This window comes from Ictidomys tridecemlineatus, chromosome 2 (assembly GCF_052094955.1).
Source record: "Ictidomys tridecemlineatus isolate mIctTri1 chromosome 2, mIctTri1.hap1, whole genome shotgun sequence".
NCBI lineage: Eukaryota > Metazoa > Chordata > Mammalia > Rodentia > Sciuridae > Ictidomys > Ictidomys tridecemlineatus.
The window spans coordinates 159510838-159533826 of record NC_135478.1 but is presented as its reverse complement, the minus strand read 5'-3'; the positions used below and the strand labels follow the sequence as shown (position 1 = coordinate 159533826).

The 22989-nt window shown below is 34.8% G+C and overlaps 1 protein-coding gene across 6 annotated transcripts in view; it reads right to left on the bottom strand.

Annotated features, from left to right (window-relative positions):
• Etv1 (ETS variant transcription factor 1) overlaps positions 1-22989 on the bottom strand; it is a 90147-nt gene that overhangs the window by 48005 nt on the left and 19153 nt on the right. The gene's annotated exons all lie outside the window — the stretch shown is intronic.

The window sequence follows — 22989 nt, the reverse complement described above, 5'->3', positions numbered from 1 at the left end:
ATTCCTTATCAAATCACCATCATCTGGAGTCATGATCAACACTAATTAAATTACTTGTGCTGAACACGGCTCCAGCCTGCTGCTGAGGCTGCGAGGTACATTTCATTTCACTTACAGTCCCGTCCTCACTGGGTCTGGAACAGAGAGCTACAGGCATCTGTATTGTTTGTAGTTTTAATTAAAGTGAATCTCTCCTTCTTCAAGTCTATCAAATCAAGTGAGTTAACTCCTTCATTTCATTTACAAAGAGATGATAGTTCAAAATGATATTATATCTTTATCCCTGACTTCAGACAGTTCATAATTTATCTATGAAATCTACAGTGTTTCTCAGGCATTCCTAAGACACATTTCTCATGCAAACTTTTATGATCCACAACTCCTCCAGACAATCCGATCTTTGGGAAGAGAGGGAGAGAGAAAACTCAAGAGATGTTTCTTGCATTTTTGTCTTTGATGGAAGCTTGACCTTTAAAACCACATCTTAAGGCTGAATAATGATGACTGAGTTCTTTTAATGGTTAAATTTGAGAGATCAAAAATACCAGGACTTAAAAATATGCACTTCCAAAATAAACGTAACCACTTCTTAATTCAAAAGTTTACTCAGGGTCATGGTATTCATCATTAAATGTTTATTAAATTAGTAATTGCTTTCTTTTTGAACTATGAACTATGAGACATCATCTTGCTTCCACTTTGTTCCACCTAGATTTTAGAAAGGAGCCACAATCTTATCATGATTCCACTGAAGCAAAGAGATGCCTTAGCTTTCCACAACCAACAATGCTAGAGTATAAACACATTCTTGGCTGAGTGTAGATATAATATAAAATCACATTTGAATACTTGAAATATAGATGGAGAAAGCACATTTAAAATTTGCTCAAGGAGAATAATCTCCTAAACATTTGTGACACTGAGGCATTATTTATATTCTTAAATTGAAAGCACATCGTGTTTATTACAACTTCCCAGCAAATGTTTGTTCAGAAAATGAATAGTGAAAATAAATGAATGAAGTCTCTATTTATACTTCTATGGTAAAGGTGATGATAACTTGTTACATTAAGAAAGATAGGGCTGGGGATATAGATCACTGGAAGAGTGCTTGCCTTGCATGCACAAGGCCCTGTGTTCAATCCCCAGCACCATGGGGAAAAAAAAGAAGAAGAAGAAAGATAATATGTTTAACTTTAGGTATTGACAATAAATTGCAGTTGAGTTTAGATTCCTATTAGAATAATGCTATAATACTTTAAAAAAAATTATATATTTTACAATTTTCAAAGAACTGTCTCATACTTTATTCTCGACATCCAAGACAAGAACACTTTTTATAATTCCCATTATGTAGATTATTTAAAGAGACATTGCTATAGTTTGGATCTCAAATGTTCCCCAAATATCCAGGTGTTGAAGGCATAGTTTCCAGCCTTGGCAACAATGAGAGGTGGTGAAACCTTTAGGAAGTGGGGCCTCATCGAAGACAAGTCGGGGGTGTGCCCTTGAAGGGGACAGTGAATCTGGATCCCTGCCCTTTCCCTCTTTTGCTTCTTTGCCACCGTGATGGAGGCATTAACCACCATGTCAAATTGTGCACAATAGGCCCAAAGTGACAGGTCAAGCAACCGTGGACTAAAAACTCTGAAAGCATTTGCCAAAATAAACTTCCCTCCTTTTAAGGTGATTTTGTCATGTATTTTTTGTCATAGGCACAGAAAGCTGACTAATACGAGCCTATTGAAGTTAAGCATCATGTCTAATTAAAGACCTAAAACTAAATTATAACAGGGAAAGTATTAGAGCCCTGGGCTTTTGGCTGCAAATATTAAACCTTTCAACATACAATTCAAATTTATTTATATACATATTTAGAATTCCTTTCATGCATGAGCACCACTATAACATTATTTTAGATGTTTCTTTATTCATTCACTCCTTCAGTAATTAATTCACTAATTAATTCATCTACTATGTCCCAGATATGGAATGAAGACAGAGTAAAACACAGTCTTTACCCACAAGAGTTCCATGGGGTCTATTTCAAACTTGACTTAAGCATTTAAAAAACTCCTTAATAAATATACTACCCAGTACCATATTCTCTAAGTTTGATTAATGCATGTGTGTGATACAGACATCTGTATCCATGACCTTACAAACATATTCTTGGCACTCCTATCTAAGCAGAAACTCTTCTCAGAGCATTCATGCTTGCTTTTAGGCATTCTGCCTTATTCAATTTATTACTGTGACCAAAGACATTTAAAAATTCACACTACTTGTATTCCACTGAAGAAAAAATATTGCTATCCAACATCTAAATCTTCCCCTACACCCTGATAACCAAAATGTCACAAGGGAAGGAAAGGTCTCCTTCTATATATGGACAGCTAATGAAAATATGGTGGCAAGATGTCTTGGTTGACCTTTCCCTCTGCTTTCCTCCTTAACTCTTATCCTAAGAGGAAATTAGAGTACCAATTTCTGTGCATATAAAACAATTACACTGGGAAAAGAAACACATGACGACGTTTTTAATTCTTCTCTAAACAGAACCCTGTCTTTGAATCCCTTCTCGGAGAAAATCTCACTAGTAATACAGAGTCTTGAGGCTAGACTTGGGAGGCTTCATATTTCTGGTCTGTTAAAATATATATATATATATATATATATATATATATATATATATATATATATATATATACATACTGTTTTAGCACAGACTGCTATATGGTGTTCTGGAATAGGGGCTGGCCAATTATGACCCATGGGCTACCTTCAACCTCCCAGCTGTTTTTGAAATGAACTTTTAGAAGGACACTCTCCCAACCATTCCTTGGGGTGTATGCAGTCCAGGGCTCCTGGTAAGGTACAGTGGCTGAAAAGAGTAGTCCTGAAAGCAACCATAGAGCCCACAAAGCCTAAAATATTTATCACCTCTACAGAGAACCATTTTCTGATGCTTGTTCCAGAATATGGTCTATAATGAAAAAGGAATGGAGGGGGAAAAAAAACACATAAAAGAGACTGAGTGGAACCACAGAACCTGCTAGTGATAGGATACAACTAAACCCATCAACAAAGGACACTTAATTTTAATCTAACACTTTGTTTACTCTAACTCTCAAAACCCAAAGTATGCAATGGGCATAGTCAATTTATAGGGACATACACAAACTAGCTAATGGAAAATGACACAAAATTGAGACTCTAAAATACTATAAATTTATGAGCTTCGAGAAATTTCAAAGCATTTATTTACTTAGACCAGGGTGACTTATAACATGGAGAATTTTTTATACCTGTCTGGAAAATATAACTGAAAAAGTCAAAACAAATCATGCTATGGACACTAAAATGCTTAGAGATTTAAAAAAAAAAAAATCACTTGGCTATAACAGTGATGGAAAAAAAAAACTCTGTAAAAGTGAAAAAAAGTAAATGGTGTACATAAATTAGATTATTTAAGACCAGATACAAATATGGCATGAAAAATGCATGCAGCCTTTTATACAAATATATGTTGTTAGGAATACACTCAGTAGATGAAAAGCATTCACTTTAAGTTAATATCACTTCCATTTCAGGTGATAAATGGATGGCAATGACCTCAATTAGTGCTCAGTTAAATTCCAGAAGCAAAGGGGAAGGCTTGTGTACAAATAAAGACAATGGTGTCACATGCTCTATAAATTCGTCTTCTAAGACACAGAGAAAAGCAGAGGCCACTTGAGCTGCATCTGAGCCTCTCAAAGACATTCCCAGTACATTCACCTATTCCAAGCCCGCCCTTCTCCACTATGTACACACACCACTCACACCGGCACACCAACATCCATTACTAAAGAGCCTAATCTCAGCTATCAGCAGAGTGCCTTTATGGGGCCATTAAACCATTTCTCTTGTTTACAGTGCCTGAAGAAAGATGTGAATTATGTCTGTGACAAAACAAGCAATAACATTTCTAAACTGCTATCAAAATGCAAACTGAAACACATTTAAGGACAGGGACCCTGATTCGAGTTTTCATGATTTTCCATTATTCGCAGCATCTGGAAATATATTCACCTATAATATTTCTGAGACAGAAATTTAGACCCTAGCCCAGCAAGTTGATTTTTATTTTTTCTTAAATAAAATTCTTGAAGCAGAACAGCTAAAGAAAGGCAACACAAAAGTTTTTAAAGAGATTGCACACTTAGTTCACCCCCTCATGTTGTTTTGACTACATATAAAATACAGATAGAAAATAGACGAGGAGATATGGATAAAGTCCTGAAGGTGACCCTGGACTTCACGCCCCCATCTGACATGAGGTGTCTAAGGACTTGGAAACTGAAGGTAAAACAGAATGAGAAGCCAGGATTCCTTGTAGTCTGCAGAATGCAGCCCGCTGATGATGGCACAGCCTCCTCATGAGGCGGCTATTTCTCAAAAGCAGACTTTGAATTCCACTCTCCAATGCAGAGTACCATTATAACATCTTAACAGAATAAAGTGGATGTGTTCTGAGTTTCCGTCTGTCCTTCATCTCTTCAAAGAATGGTGGAGGCACCAAGATGTGGTCAACTCTCACTCATCTAAAAGTCACTTTTCCACCTTTGAGAACCTAACGATTTAAATCAGAGGCTATAACTTTTTTTTTTTTTTGATTCACAGAGTGGTTCCAAATAACTTCAACTAGTTGTGATCATTTAAAATGCTGCTTTAAAATATTTTTCTGGTTTTAAAATCAAACTAATAGCTTCTCCAGAAAACACACACATACACACACACACACACACACACACATACACACACACACAATATTCAGCAACACTAATCCACTTTCCAGTTTGAAAGAGGTCAGCAATTCAATGAGCCCATTATCAGCTGCCCCTTTGACCAGGACCTGGGTTTTCCTACTTGCCATGTTCTCCACTGTCCCCATGGTTTCTACTCCCAGTATCATTTGCACTAAACTCATTGCACTCATTTTTGTCTTCTTGGCTTCTGAGTATCTTACCCCTTACCTAACACGGAGCTAAGAAGTCATTAACATGCAAGTGTGCACACAGTGTCTCTTTTCCTCACTCACACTTCACCTCTAATCATAAATATTATGAAACTCATGTTACACTTATGGCTTACATCCTCAGACAATAACAAATAATGGCAAAGCTGGCACACACTAATATCTGCCTGGTTTTAAGTCTAACTTCATCCAGTGGCTGAGCTCTGGGCAAGGCACTGAGCCTCTCTGTATTTGTTTTCTTAACACTTAATTGTGATGACATAGCACCTGCTTCATGGAGCACTTCATATAAGGTATGTAGTGAGTCCTTCATGCGAGATGTTAAAGTTGTTATTATTCAAACCCAGAACCAGCAGGTGTTACAGCTGAGTAAGAACACATAGGTTGCACAGAAGCAGATGGCACAGTGGCTAAGACAAGGAGACTGACTCTTGCCTTTACCACTCGCTAGCTAAAAGGCCTCTGGGAAACCAGGTGACTTCTATGCAACAGTTTTCTTCTCTGTGATATGAGGATGCAGACCTTCCTCGAGGGCTTTGTGGGAGAATTAAACAAGGTAACACACATGAGAAAGAAGAACAGTACCTCACAAGAAGTGGTCAGTCTTCAGAAAATGTTTGTTTTTACTATTGTTGATCCAAATACTTCCTCAAACAGAAGCTAAATTGAGACTCAAGAAAGTAAAGTGACTATGACAGAAATAAGCCTTCTAGACCTCAAACTTATCTCACCTGTTCTTTTTTATCTTTTCCCAATTTCTCTTCAAGTCTGTCCATTATACATTATTAGCAAAAAATAAAAAAATTAAATTAAATTAAACATGAGAAGAAATACGTTAGAGGAGAATATTCTGACAAAATAAAAAAAGTAAACAGTATGGCCTGATATAATAAAATAAGCACTCCATTGGGAGTCATATAATCTCTACCTAATTCCTACCCAAAATACAACTAGCTGTGTGACCATAAGAAAATCGTGAAAGAGCTTCTGTTTCTAATCTCCAAAATGAAGGCATTCAGACTCAGTAAACTTTCCTTGTAATTCTAAAACGTCATGCCTGGGAGAAAGGGGAGGAGGTACTGGGGAAGGAAATTGACCAAATTATATTGTCATATTGTGTTCATGGATGAATATGTAACAATAATTCCCACTAGTATATATAATTATAGTATATGAATAAAAATTATTTTAAATAAAATAAAAGCAGGTATAATAAGTCCCTGCTTATTGCTGTAAAAGAAAAAGGGAAAAGGACAAAGACCTGATACAAGAATTTCAAGGGTATAAAATCCTGAAGCCGTTTAGTAAAATGGGCACAAAGCTGAAGGTATCACTGCATCCTATGAAGCAACAGACTTGATAATGACCCTCAATCACCATGAAAGAATAAATTCAGGTTAAATATCCTATCTAAGAAGGGAAGGTGCATAATGCACATTAGAAATACGTGCAGCAATGCGGTTGACATTTTAAAACACTGGATGTTCTAAAAGGTGTTTCGGAGTCTCCTTTAAACTCGATTACATGGACCACCTACTTTCCAGTTGATGTGAGAAAGTAAGATGTTATTATATTAATAAAACAAAAGGCAGAATCAAAAGGCAGAAAGTTACATTCCTAATTTTAAAAGCATCATTAATTGAAAAACAAAGAGATCAAATACACAATGTGTTGATTCTATCCCTCTAAATTTTGAAGTCTAAACTTAATATAATGGCACTTCAGCAGTAGTGGTACTAAATGATCCTCATCTTCTCAGTCTAATTGCCAGGAAAAAGTGCCCTGGGAGGAAACTGGTTCTTCCATCTGGAAAAGGGTAAGAACAGGCAAAGGAAGGCCTAATGTACGAATAATCCAAATCCGATAGATTTTGCATTTTGCATTGGCTTCAGATCAGATCTTCCTACCCCTACTGGTCCAGTAGATGGAAAGCAGCACGACACATTTTTTTTGGAAACAAATTCTGTACAGTGAGCCCAAACATACAGTACTTCATATCCAACTGGCAGGAACAAAACTGAACAAGCTGCAACTATTTGAGAAACAGATCTAATAAACTGAAATGAAGTCCCTGAATCAAGATACCCATCCAAATCTGCACCATTCAAACATTGTTCTGCTTAATAAATTTCCTAATTATGACCTTTATGAACATGGAAAAGACCTCTTCTACTGAAATTGTCTTTGTCTTGATATATATACTTTTTAAGGCTTGCAAAGTTTCAAAAATAAGAATTACTTCTCTACCTGGTAACTTCTTCCAAATAATGGATAACGGGTATTTGGAAAAGAGTATGTAGTATCTGCTGGGGTGGGGCTGGAAGAGCATTCCTAGCTTGGTTGGGGCTGGAAGATCCCAACACTTCCCAGTGCTTCTGAGTCCGGCATAAAAAGGTTCCAAGGAATGCTATGACAGATGGGTCTGCGGAATATCCAGACACCAACAGGGCTCTGTCCTGGCTTCTGACTGGCCAGAAGATGGGTTCTTACCACAGAAGAACATGTGAAAGGTGGGCTTCCTTCTATCCTGCATCCTCTGCCTCATCTACCATTCCAGAACAAAGCCCCGAGTGCTGCCTTCTGTAGATGACCTGTACAGTTCTCTAACCAACAGTTCAGAAAAAAATGTGGTAAATATGTTCTACAAAATTCAATGCCTCCCAAAAAGTAAGCAGAACATAGACACATCACAACTGATGAAGATAATTGCATCTAAAGAGATCTTACCTAAAAGTAAGAATAATGTGATCTTCAGTGTTCCTTTTTAATTAAATCGCAAACACAGAAGCTCCAACCAAAATTTTTACATTAATTACTTTAACTATGGGCCATACTAATATGCAAAACAGAATTAAGATAATATTGCATTGCCACAGACCACTGCCAAATACTAATATGCCTGTCAACACTCGGAGTAATAAGTACTAAAAAGCAGTTTCTAAGATTTGTAAATTTTACTCGTTTAAGAACAAGTAGTCAAATAAACATTTTTTATAAAATAAAATATAACCATTTTCTCCAGCAGTATTTTAAAGTCAATGAAATAAGTAATTAGTGATGCAAGTACTTGCTTAAATAAATTTATTACTGTGGTCTTAAAAACTAGAGCCGTATAATTCTAATTTTATAATTAATCTACATGCATTAATATGATCTGGACAAGTCTTCCTATAAACCCGGAAGTAAGGCATAAAGAAGACCTCCTGAAATTCCAAATCCGTATACCACACTCACAAGTGTAGCAAAATTATGCAATTGTTTTAGTTCTTCAAATGTTTATACATTACTTCTTTTAATATTTATCCCCTAGAAACAATCTTTTGATGTAAATTTGGTGACCCTTTGCTACTGAAAAAAATTCCATTTTCTTTGGAGTTATCAAGTCCTCACTTTTGATTCACAATTTCACATGCTTTTCTTTGAGTCTGGATGTGAAAGGAACCTGTAATTTGCATCATCTTAAATTGACCATTTTAGCACCAAAATGATATGCTGGTAAGTATGAAGCAACACTCAAATGGTTGAAGTACACCTGCAGCATTTGATGTCACCCTCCTGAAGACAAGAATGAGATCAATCCAGACATTAGCCACTTGGCTGCTTGTTCAAAAGGACCCCATCAGTAGACAATCAAAGCTGAAAATATATTCTCAATACCAGAGCTAGGAAAGTTTGCCTGAAAAAGAAAGCCAGCTGGCTAGGGCCAAAAAAAGTACCTTTCTGTAAATGCCAATAAAACTTTACAGGCTGCCAAAATAACAAAGAGTGATTACAAAGGAAACTTTGCAATTTTCCTGACAATAAACACCTTCTTAAAAAGAAATGATTTGTCACCTGGCCTCAACTTATAGCTGTTAATGCTAGCTGGGGCGATTCCTGCAAACACATTTTATTTAAACCAACTACTCATTTGGTACTATTTTTTATAATTTATATCCCAAAATAAATTTGGGAAATGTCCTTTAAAGCTGCCTTGTAATATTTAATTCAGTGTATATTAGAGCAATTTCCATGAAGAATCACCACTCTTCACAGAACGATGTTTACCTAAAAGTATTTCATCCATACTCTTCATTTAACTCTACTAGATTAAGAATTGCCCAAAAGGAAAGGGAGATGTATGAAACATAAAAGCAAAGAGTGAAGGGGAAGGTACTTTTTCCCTGTCGATCAAGCCCTTTGTTCATTTTCTTTTTTTTTTTTTTCTTTGTGGGGGGCACCAGGGATTGAACTCAGGGATGCTTAACTACTGAGCCACATCCTCAGCCCTTTTTATTTTTTATTTTGAGACAAGGTCTCCTTGAGTTGCTTAGGACCTTGCTAAATTGCTCAGGCTGGCTTTGAACTTGCAATTCTCCTGCCTCAGTCTCTGGGATTACAGATGTGCACCACTACACCCAGCCTTTTTGTCATTTCTTAATGATAAATATTAACACCTACAGCACGAGTGGTGCCAGAATAATAAACCTTAAGTCTCTATTGACAAGCCCAGCCCCCACCCACAAAACAGGAAGCAAACAAGCCCAATGTTAACAAAGCTTCCCAGCAAGACATAAATTTGACCATTACATAAACAAGAGAAAACACACATGGACTTATATTGGTAGAGTGCTTGCCTCATATGCACAAGTCCCTGGATTCAATTCTCAGCACCACAAAAAAGAAAAAGAAATTCTAATTTTACTTTTTAAGTATTGGAGGAACAAAATGTAAATATAGTGATGACATAGATCACATTTCAATGGCTACCGGATATAACCCCAAGAAAACTAACATTGGGATGAAGAATTTTAGATTTATATTAACATTTTTGGATCTAATATTTGTGGTTTCTTTTACACACTCATTTTTTTTTTCCTACAACAACACACCTCTAATTTTCACTGTTACCCAGTTGGGAGTTCATGAATCACAAATGAACAAGGTCTTATTATAGTATTTCACAAGGAGTTTAAGGTATTATTCTTATCTGCCTTCATAATCTTTAGAAAGAGCAATTATTGAAAAGCAATCATGGAGATAAAATTTGTTATATCTGACTTCAGTATCCTGCAGGCAATTTATGACATATCTACACAAATTTACAATATTATTTGATTTAGTTGATAGGATCCAGTGATTTGCAATTATTAGAACAGCTGAAAATATATAATGGAGTAATATATGGCTATTCATTAATGCATATACTTGGAACCTAAGAAATGTTCTTAATTTTAATACTATTAATAGTAATCCAGAAGGGCTTCTTAAATGTATAGAAAATTATTACTTAAATTTTATTACACTTTATACAGTTATTAATGTAACTTCCCGTTTGGTAGGTTCAAAGCATTCCTACTGCTTTTTTTTTTTTTTTAATCAACTCTAGAACCTCACTATTACCTTTAAGACACACCTTTAGGTTGTGCCACAGGACAACTCCATAAGAGATCCTCTGATCCTTCAGGAACCAAGTTCTATCTAATGGGAACCAACACATCTCACCTGCTACTAAATTTTGGCTCCACAGAAACAGTGTCATGGCAAAATTCCAATGTATATTTTTTTACTTTGACTTGCTAACTGCAAATAAGAAGAGATTAAATTACCACATTAAACATAAAATGTAATACAGAACTAGGTAGCAGTGATGTACAGGTGTTATTGGAAATGGAAACTTGAAGCACAGAGGCAATAATATTTTAACATTACAAATCTTTTTACTTCTATCTTGGGCAGAGTGTTTGTGTTAACATCAAAGTACAAATCAAATCATACTAATCCCTGCATAATGCAAGTTTTTATGTTATTCGTAATATACAGAAGACTAGCTAAAAAATAACTTCTGCATTTGATTTTATTCTTACACAAATTTCACTTATTATCTACTAATCCTTGAGAAATTTTGAGATGTGATTATAAAGGAAAGCCAGTTATAAATGAATCTCTCTTCTTAAATAAGGTGGCACATCTAAACACTGACGCAGTCTAATATACAACCGCATTCTTTTAAATTGCCAAAATATCATTTACTTCTATGTCAATCTAAAGCATCTATTTAAGTTTAACCTTTTGAGACTCTCAGATATTAGTTCATTTGAATAAATAGATTTTATAATGCCTGTTGTAGATCACAGATTAATTAGAGGAACAGTCATTTTTCTGAAATTTACTGATCAAAGAGGATGATAGACAATGACAACAAACAGCCCTGTTGTTTACCAACACAGTGCAATGTAGGAGAGTTGTATGTTGAATGGATTTTTTTTAATATTCCTCTTTTATTTTCTGAATTATAATCTAATTCTTTAGAGCAGAGTCCTGCCAATGTATCTCCTGTAACTCCAGGTGTAAGGTGGCTATTAGGTGTATTAAATACTGTAACCGCCTGATAGATTCAGCAGCTTATATTAGCACTTAAACAGACAAAGAAGATTTATACAGTGCTCTTTGTAATTGATAGCTCCAAGAAACTAGAAAAATATGAAGATGAAAGAGCGCTCTCCTCTCCTTCCAAGTGTGCAAATAGAAAAGATGAGCTTTGGAAAAACACATGGGTACCACCTGCAAAACAATCGTATGATCACAAACATAATAGGCCTGGTTTGCATTCTCCTCCTCACCCCTTTGAAGTAAATAGGCGCTTTGTAAATTGAGGGTGTGCATAGGGATAAAAGTTAAGTCAGATAAAGCTGGATTCTCCTCTTCCCTTAGGATAGTGCATAAATTCTTAGCCAGTGCCTATTTCACTGAATTATCACATTAGATTCTACTGATATAATTATAAAATTTAGTTCATTCTTTAATATCTGCTTTAAATGTGGTTAAATGCAAGTGCACCTATATGCTAAAATACTTTTTTTTTTTTTGTACCAGGGATTGAACCCAGAGCACTTAAACACTGAACCATATCCCCTGTACTTTTTTATGTTTTATTTAGAGACAGAGTCTGACTGAGTTGCTTTGGGCCCCACAAAGTTGCTGAGGTTGACTTTGAATTCATGATCCTCCTGCCTCAGCCTCTGAAACTGCTGGAATTATAGGCATGAGCCATGGCACCCAAGCTGCTAAAATACTTTTTAAAAAAATGAGACCACTTGGGCTTTTTTATCTTTTTTCTCTACTTTCTCTGCCCCAGTAATGTGACACCTAAATTCATCCAGGTTGGCCCATTTTTTATTTCAATGAACCCCAAACATGTCCTAGAAGAGGACATAACACACAATAAGCACTATGTAAGTACTAACTATCATTACCCAGTTGGTGGGGAGGCTATAGGTCCATATCATTGCTAATATTTCATGAGACTGAGTTTCTAATTCCAGGTCATGTTTCATTGTTTCCATGAGGCCTTTCAAAACTATTTCAATTTGTATTGATCTCTCTAAAAAGAAACTACAGAATTTAGTGTCTATAGAACTAATCTGTAGTCAGATAGTACTGCCTATATGTTGATATAATAGCAATCACGTTAATAATTATGAATGTTTTGACTTTATCTTTATTACACTTACATGGTATCCTTCCTATTCCAATCCCCTTTGGAAAATGAAGAATGAAATACTGAGAGATTCAGGGACTCACCAAGGTCCCTCAACTGGAAAGTAGCCAAGCTCCAGCTGCTACATTAACTCCCCATCCACTGTATCTTAACTGCTCCTAACCTGTGTCTCCCTTCTTCCTCCAAACTTGTCATTATGCTTTCTGAAGGCAGAAATCATGTTGTTGTTGTTCTTGTTACATATTTTAATGTTGGAGAATTATATTCCATATAAATAAATACTTAAATATTTACTTTTCTTAAATCTTGGCATTGTAACTATGGAAGTCATCCATATAAATTCCACAATGAAATGGCTCTCTAATTAAAACTGTATTTTAAATATATAGTTTGCTCTCTAGAACAAATAGTTCTCTAGAACCATTTTGTTTTTGTTTAATTGGGAAACACAGATATAATATTTGGTAGTTCTGTGCATAGACAGCTGACACACAATCTGAAAAAGGAGCACGGTCCGCTACAAATCTGCAGTGTATATGCTGCTGCGTCTGCTGTGCTTCCTCTCTTGAGTGGGTAGGGTAGCACAGTGGAATGGAAGCAGAGTTGTAATGAGCAATAATATCTATCTAGGGAAGCTATCCTACCAGTGTGTGGTAGCAAGAATAACATCACAAACCAAACTCTTTTATTGCTAGGTCGATCAAATACAATTGTCTCAAATTCTTTCAACCATACTATCGATATTACTATTCTGAATATTCATTACTCTTAATGTGGTTTATAAAATCCTCTGGGGTCAAAAGATAGCTAAATTAAATACATATTGGTATTGTCTTACTTCTACAGAACAATTGAGTTATTCAATACCAACCTATGTGTTAAAATTTTGACAAAAATTATGTCCTTTACTCATTATATCAACCCATTTACTTTTACATTTTGCTCACAAAGCCCAAAGAAGTAATGAGCTCCAAATCACAAAAGTGGTGAATTATAAAACCAAGATTTGAACCTGGACATGCTGGACTCCAGAATTCACACTTTGCCTCCTAAGCTTACAACTATACTTTTTACTGCAATGCTAAATAATTCTCTGATGCTAATAATTCCCTTTGGGGGATGGGGAAAAACTGGTTTCTCTTTTTCTTATATTTAGCAGACAGAATCCAGTTGAAGAAATTTAATTATAAATTATTTTCTTATTGTTTTTGATTTTCCGTGAAATTGGAAAATATAAGAATCTGTTACAAATGATGATTACACTAATGCTTGTGAAATACTTCGGGTCAAACATGTCTGGTCCTGTAGGAGCTGACTACTACTTAACAAATGATTTATTGAGGAAGAGCTATTTTCTAAGGATGGTCTTTGGTCATCCACAATTTAAGCAGTAATTACTTTTAATATGGGCTTAAGGAGGGCCACATATAAAGCCTAATATCACTTCACTGCAAGTAGAGTTACAGCAAGGGTCCTGTGGATTCATTTTTATTATTTAAGTAGAGATGATCATAAAATTAGCACCCTTCTAATGTAGTTCTCATCTTGATTATTGCTATTTAACTAGTGAAATTTTTTCTTCAGGCTGAATGAACACTATAATTATTATTGCTTTGCATTGTAAAGGTTGCATCTTAATTGAAAAATCAACACTTTTTTCCCTTTCAATGAATACATCAACTTCAAAATCAACAAAAACACTGAAGATGCAAGCAATTTTGCTAGACCCACAAATTAATGTGTCCTTGATCAACCAGAATTCATAACCCATAATCTCAAATAGAAGATGCTAACTGAACCTATCACTGGGCCTGTATTACAAGTATCATTATGTTTCTACCTGAACGTTCTATTTGTGAATGCATATGGTCAAAGTGTCAGTAGGTTTGAACCAATAACATTTCTAAGCTTGTTCTGCTGACAATATATCATAATAGATATGCCCTCAACTACATAACAAAATCAACAAAAAAATGTGCAGTTATTTTTGTTACTATTTTATAATATGTGTAGACTTGGCCTATAGGTTCATAGATATAGATATAATTCCTGGCATGGAAACAAAACTAACATATAATATAAAAAGGTAAACTGATCAGATAAAAGGTACTTGTGATATAATATGAATGGTTTTTCATTAATTATTTTTAGTTGTACATGGAGACAATACCTTTATTTTGTTTATTTATTTTTATGTGATGCTGAGGATCAAACACAGTGCCTCACATGTGTGAGGCAATTGCTCTACTGATGAGCGACCTCAGCCCTGAACAGTGTATTCTTAAACACTGCATATCCTATAATTTATATAAAGAATAAAAGCTTCTATAGTGTCTTCTTGGAATTATATATATATATAAATACACACACATATATATATATATATATATTTCATTAAAACATATGCAATGTTACACAAACACATAGTCAGATACATACTCATTTACTAATTAGGTCAAATAGGAGAAGGTAATATCATTATGCCCTTTTTATGTAGGAGGAACTGAGGCCCAGTGATCTTAAGATGCTTGTATGAGGTCATACATCTTAGTAAATAGCACAGATCTGAACACAAATGACTAATGTTCTGCTCTTATGTGATGTACTGTTCTCAGTTCCCTGGATAATGCTTGTCCTGTTTATAGTACATGGCTTTAGTGTCTACAACATTGAAACTATAAATAGTCCAATGGTTTTTCTTTTTTTTCAAGTAGTAATAAAGCAAAATGTGATGTTCAAATGTGATGTTAAATTAATTTTTGCAAGTTTTAGCAAATGTTTTTGGCCTAATTACACCACTGTCCAGAGATATACATTGTCCAAACCAAAATTCAGAAATTCATTTTAGGGAGATTATTTTGTTAAGCAAACATTCAGGATTCCTGAAGCTCAAGACCTATGTATACATAGGACTTAACTACATTTCTATAATTCAAAGCAAGAGGATGAAGATTTTCATAGAATAATAAGGAAATTAGCTTCCTGCCTACTTCACCTTTGCTTTCATTTATGTATTGTATTGTACACTATGTTATAAATTAGAAGAGCCCTGTAAGTAATAAAAAAATTGTTTTCCATTTTTACTGCATTATACAAGCATATAAATTTATATATGTATAAATACATGTAGCAAAAATACTTGTATATATTTACTCACTTGTATAGTCATACCAAGTAACTAAAAGCCATGATTAACACAATTTGCTGGAAAGCAGACAAAAGACAATGTTACCAGATGAGTCCTGGTTCTGGCATGTACGACCTAGAAGACTCGGGAGTTACACCAAAGTGGTAATGGACCTTGTCCATTCTCCATATAACCCAGGGTTGTTTTGAGAAGAAAATGAGATATGGGATATAAAAATGGTCTCTGAACTCTAAAATGCTAAACAAATATCAGAGATTAGTGTTGCTGCTAGTATTACATTTATCTTTCAGTTCCTAGCACCTAGCACAATGCCTGGTGCTGTGAATGTATATTGGCTTAACTTGGTTTTCATTTTGAGAAAGCCATGGTAGGAATTCAACTAAAAGGACAAGATGCATTTTGCCAAAAGAAACATGCTAAATCTTAATAAAAGTGTCATTCAACTTGACTACATAATAATATGGAATAAAAGCATATTATTTTCAATTCTGTAATCATAAGATTCATGTGTATTTTGCTACATGTATAATCACTGAAATTTACATTAGGAGTTTAGGAGGTATGTTAATACCAGACTTAAACAGAAAAAGGCTATGTGTGTGCAAGTGTGTGTGTGTTTGTATACACATATGAGGGTGGTGGAGATTCTAATAAATACATTTGACCAAAATTTTAAGAACAGTGAGAATGCACTATTTGGCATAAAATTCAGATGGAGTCCTTTATATAGGTAGTTTAGTTTATGAATACATTACATAAACACATAAATTCGTATGTCTGCCTCTATACACAAAAGGGCCGGACCATGTATTCCATGAGCACATTATCTAAACCTTAAGAAACTGCCACTTAAAAGCTAAGGGTCTAAATTTCCTCTTTGATCAATGGGATAGCTTTATCACAAGATGGGACTGACAGTTATTGATTAGCTGATAACCTTCTAATGTACCAGCCTTTAATCTGCAATAAAACCGTGAATGAAAGTTGAATTCTCACAAAAAAAAAAAAAAGGAAATAGGGTTTGATTATCCTGGAAAGAAACAAGAATGGGGACATTCTTGGGAAGGAAAAAAAAATCAAGAAAAACAGAGCACTGACATCCAGTTACTTGGCTGTCACTGCAGACCTGTGAGTTTAAGACCACTGCATCACCTGACATTCTGGCCGTGGTGCCAAAGACTGGAGAGTCAAATCAAATCAACATAATAAGGCTGTTGTGTCCATCAGAATAGAGAAAAACAACCTCAAACAGCGGTAAAAGTTCATTTCACAGCATGAATGCCATTTCAAAGGAAAAGCTAACACTACTGAAGGGTTTACTTCAATACTATCCATACATCTTGCTAGGAATGAGCCATTCTTAACCCAGTCCTGTGGCCTTGATAGTGTTTGACAGAACTTTTGCTGGCAACTTTGCAGCTGGAAAGAATTCTAAGAAGGGCATCCTGTGCTTTAGGACTAAATGTCAGTATTGAAAAGTTAAGGGGAAAAATAGAGAAAGGGGGATATGTATTTATAATAAAAATGCACTCAGTTTTGTGTGGGTTTATAGATCTTGATCATAATTAATGTGAAAAATCTAAATAAGAATCAACTAAGAATTATGTGTAGACACGCTAAAATTAATGAAGTGGATAAACAAAAGAGATATTGAACCGAATTCATCCTTTCATCCAACATTTACGTTTTTGTGCATGTGAGTGGCAGATTTTAAAAGTATCTTTTTAAAAAACAAAAATGGGTGATAAATGTGGTCTTATTCCAGTATCACAAATAGAGGATTCGATAAAGAAAACATCACTAATAAGTGAAGTGATGTTCACTTGGTTCATTGTTTTATTTGCTATTTTTCCCAACACATAACTAAGGTCATACACTCTTTCTTCTTTTAAAACCAGATAGGAAAAAAAAGAAAAACATATAAAGTCCAACAGCTATTTTGGATTTCTGTATTCCATCTTTAAGTTTAAAATGTTGATATCATTCATTTATAATATCTCTTCCCAAACTGCAGCTTGGGGTTTCTATTCACAATTACACTGAAAATTCCATGAATGCAACCAGTACTACCAGCACTATTTCTAAAAACCTCAGCTGCTGTTTCTACTGCCACCACTGCCCAAATGCTTCTTCTCCCCAGTAAGGAAAATGTGTCAAGGCTGAAATATTTGAAAAATCAAAAACCTGTACGTAGACAAGATGTATCATCAGAAACCTCTCTCAAATTCTGAATAAACAAGAGAAAATCCATGAGGCAGAGAAATGCAAGCCCTGCAGCCCAGATAATAAGTAGAGAATCTCTCAAATACCAAGCTGTCCCAACTTGTTTTCCCACAGCTATAAGCCCATATGAGTTCACAGAATATTTGTCCTGGCAAAAATTTCTACAAGAAGGTTCTCCTGGTCTCTTTTAATGTATCATGCCTTGATTTTTCAAGTATCATCAATGTCCTGAATGGGGGTCATTATTTGTTAACTGTGTACTTTTTATACTTCTTTTGTTGTTGTTGTTGTTGTTGTTGTGCTGCTTGGGATTCAACCCAATGCCTCATGCATGCTAGACAATCCTTGTGCAACTGACCCACATCCCCAGCCCCAACCATATCCTTTTTGTTTTTGTTTATACTTTTTCAGTGTAGAAGCAGCTTTGAAAATTTGTTAAATGGTCTGAGTACTAGCTGTCAGGGAAAGAAGAATATCCCCACAGACCAAGCAACCAAGCTGGGGACAGTTCAACCGAGCTGTGCAACTTCCATCTCCACATAACTTTGTTATTTGATTTTTTTATGTTATTTTATGCCCAGAATTTCCCTTTATATCAATTGAGAACAATATCAAGTTATTTCAGAGTATTTGTGCTAAATAGAGATTACTGAGAAATATATTGTGAGAGAGGAGTATCAAATAATATTTATTAGAGAGCCCTTATCTAATAACTGAGGTCTAGCTCTAATGTTACATATGTGCAAACATATTCCCATTATCCCTCAAGAAAAATGAAACAGGGAGAAAAAAAATCAAAGCAGATATTTGCATTAGATCTCAAACAACTCTGTACATTAATGTTTTTTAAAATGCTAAATACCCAAGAAGTTATTTATTCAGTTCAATTCAATATTCAGTGAATTCCTAAATGTGGACCAGATAAAGATAAGCAGTACATGATCCATCCCTCTGCAAGCTCATGAAACAGGAGTAAAGTTGGATGTCACTAAATTTGACTAAGAGAATCAAAGAATAAGTGATGGCCGGGTGTGATGGTGCTTGCCTGTAATCCTAGCAGCTCAAGAGGCTGAGACAAGAGGATCTCAATTTAAACGCCAGCCTCAGCAATGTCCAGGAGCTAAGCAACTCAGTGAGATCCTGCTTCTACATAAAATACAAAATAAGACTGGGATGTGGCTCAGTGGTTGAATGCCCCTGAGTTCAATCCCCAGTATCTCCCCCTCCAAAAAAATAAGTGACATTAGAACTGAATCTTAGAGAACAAATCTGTAGTAGAGTAACAGAGTTGGACAATACTCTCCATGTAGTAATAATAGTAGTGAACATTAAATACATGGGGCTGGGAGTGTGGCATCGTGATAAATTGCATGCCTAGCATGTGAAAGGTCTTGGTTAGATTCCCAGCACCACAAAACACCAAGCAAACAAACAAACAAACAGAAAATAACCTTAGTAACAAACTATAGTATGTGATTTTTAAAAAGTTATAAGATAATTTGCTTATTCCCTCATCACAGAAATTTGGCATAAGCTAAATAAGTATGGTCACAGACACTGAAGGCCATTCAGTGGGCCACAAAAGCCATACCTTTGGGCAGAGTTCATTTTTAGAAGTAAACTTAATATGAAAGAAACAAAATCTAAGCTCATTTTCTGCAGAATTTAATGAATCAGAGTCTGAATACACAATGGTTATGAAAAGACACTGTCCCCCATACAAGTTCACAACACCTATCTTAGGATGTTGTGATATATAACTTCCTATATCAGATACAGAACATAAGCTCTGCGATAGCAGATGATTTTTTTTGTGGGTTTTGTTGTTGTTGTTGTTGTTGTTGTTGTTGTTACTTCACCACTGTGTCATTTGCTGCATAGAACAAAGCCAGACACATGATGGGAACTCAAAATATATTTGTTGAATAAAAAAACTTGTAGAGTTTTGTAAACCTATCAGTCATCCGTATAGACACAATTGTATAGACATATGTACTTAATAAATAAATGTTAAGCTGAAATCTCATAAGGTAAGAATTATTCCATTTTAACAATTTATTGTTAAATAAATTTATTATTCATATTTGAAATCATAAAATTAATTTTATGATTATGGATATGGATTTCATTTGTAACAATACAATCATTCCAATTTTGCTAACAGAATGGTGATATAATATATCCCTAATATGAGATAAATAAAGAGATCATCACAACTGAACCTTTCTACAGAATTTCAAAATCACTTATAACAGAATTATAAAGCCAATAAATAGGAGTGATTATGAAACAGATAGCTTAATGTTGTACCCACAGTAAAAAACAAATCCTTTTTTTGTTAAACACTAGATTTAAATAATATTCAAAAATTGCATATAAAATCATTTTACAGAAATAATTCTTATTTATTGAAAGCTTAATTAGTCATTGTATTACCAGATTTTTTTAAGAGAGAGAGAGAGAGAGAGAGAGAGAGAGAATTTTTTAATATTTATTTTTTAGTTCTCCGTGGACACAACATCTTTGTTTGTATGTGGTGCTGAGGATCGAACCGGGCGGCAAGCATGCCAGGTGAGCGCGCTACCGTTTGAGCCACATCCTCAGCCCTGTATAACCAGGTTTTTAATCTATGCATTCCTGATATAATGCCAATAATTGAGCTCTTCAGTTATCATCACTCTCAGCTACAGTCAGATGCAAGTAGAGCTTGTTGGCATATAATTCATTAGATTTTTAAAAAGCAAACAGTATCAAACCAACATTTTTACTTAGTGACACACAGCAGAAACTCTCATTAGAAGAAAATTCAATAAACAGACAAAAGCAAATATGCATTGTGAATTTTAAATAGATGTTTATCATTATAAAAGAAAAATGGAAAAAATAAGGCTATAAATAAAAACCCACAAAAAGCAAACACTTAATATACAATTATGACATAAAGGTCCACATGTATTAGTTTAGCTCATATTATTTCCTCATTAAATCTGATTTAATAGAATTTATAAAATCTATGAAATCATGTCCCAAAAATACAATTATTTTCATGACGGATATTATTTTCCAATACTAGTAAATATTGTGTTTGCTTTTATACACATCACAGAATATTTGTGTATTTCTATATATTTAAAATATTAGAACAAAGCTTACAAATTTTTCTTTTTTAATTTTTTTTAGTTGTAAATGGACCTACAATATCTTTATTAATTTTTATGTGGTGCTGAGGATTGAACCCAGTGCCTCACACATGCAAGGCAAGCACTTTACCACTGAGTTATAGCCCCAACCCCACTACAAAATTTTCTTCTGTAAATTATTTTCCACCCTATTCTTTACATAGGTTTTCCAAAAAAATATTGTTTGGCTTGTACCCCTTAAAGGGCCAATCACTGCATAATATGCGAGGAGTGGTGGTACAGGCCTATAATCCCAGTGGTTCCGGAGGAGGCTGATGCAGAAGGATCACAAGTTCAAAGCCAGCCTCAGCAACTTAACAAGACCCTAAGGATCTTAACAAGACCCTGTCTCTTAAATAAAAGTATTTTTTTAAAAAAAGGACTGAGATGTGGGTAAGTGGTTAAGCAACCATAAAAAACGAAAGAAAGAAGATACTGATTTAATATTGAGTGAACTTCAAAAAAAGATGGCACAGATTACTTTTCTCAAAATAATTTGTTACTAATTATAGGCATGGTTGAGTGGAAAATATTTGTTGACATACTTCCTTTGAGCATGTTTTAGAAGTCAATTTAAAAGATACGTTATTACATGAAGGGCAAAACTAAGAATAAAGAATCTAGGAGGAAAATGCTAAAGACTTGGTTTTAGATATATGTTTTTAGCATTTAGCTATGGTGAATAGTTAGCCTCAGTTTTACAGAGTTTTTAATTTTGCTTTGTTTTTTAGATTAAACCTTGGAATTATGTCTGACCTATCTATCTTAACAAGAATGAACTGATACTGGATACGTTGATGCCCAACTATAATTCCAGCGACTCAGGAGGCTGAGAAAGGAGAATAGGAGAATCACAAGTTTGAGGCTAGCCTCAGCAATTTAATAAAACTCTGTCTTAAAAATAAAAAATAAAAAGGGCTAAGAATGTAGTTTAGTGCTAAAGCACCCCTGGCTTCAATTCCTAGTACAAAAAAAAAAAAAAAAGGTAAAACAAAAAATATATCTAAAACTATCAACCACAGGATATTTTATTAAAATTAAGATCAAGGCAATTTTCTGCTGTAAGCATACAGTCTTTATTTTATTTTTTTTTAAAGAGAGAGTGAGAGACAGAGAGAGAGAGAGAGAGGAGAGAATTTTTTAATATTTATTTTTTAGTTTTCGGCAGGCACAACATCTTTTGTTTATATGTGGTGCTGAGGATCCAACCTGGGCCGCACGCATGCCAGGCGAGCGCGCTACCACTGAGCCACATCCCCAGCCCATACAGTCTTTATTAATAGTTTCTACCTGCACATTATTCCCCCATTAATTATGTTTTTTCCTAAGGTCCACTTTTAATTTCAAATATGCACACAATCATATTTAGATTTTACCTTTTCTACTTGAATGTGGAAGAAGAAACATAAAATCATAATGTGATGTGCTGTGTCTAAGAGATGATTTAGTTCTGTCAACTTTTAGTTAAGTTAAAGGTTAAGGAAATGTCCTCAGTGTGCCATTGTGATTTTGTTTCTTCTATCGGATCTGATGGATTGCTAGAAGACGACCTGATTTGAAAAGTGCATTCCTTGTGAAACAAACACACACCAAACTAAAATTTCTGCCCTCCTGAAACAGTGGTTGCTAGGTTCTAAACTATGACAGACACAGGGCACATCTGCAACAGTGTAAAAATAGACTATCTAATGATAAGAATCCCTACCACAAAAACTGAGCAGGATGGGCCAACAATGCCCTGGTTCCCCTCTAATCACTATTGGAAATTTTATAATTTACTAGTAAGGCTTAAAAATCAGAATTTGCTCCTGTATGACAGTGAGTTACAATCAGGATTGATTCTCAAATTTAAAAGTAAGAGAAAATAACTAGAAAATAGTCTTCAGAATTAGAAAATATGCATGATTATAGCAAAGACAGCAAAACAATAAGAAGCTTT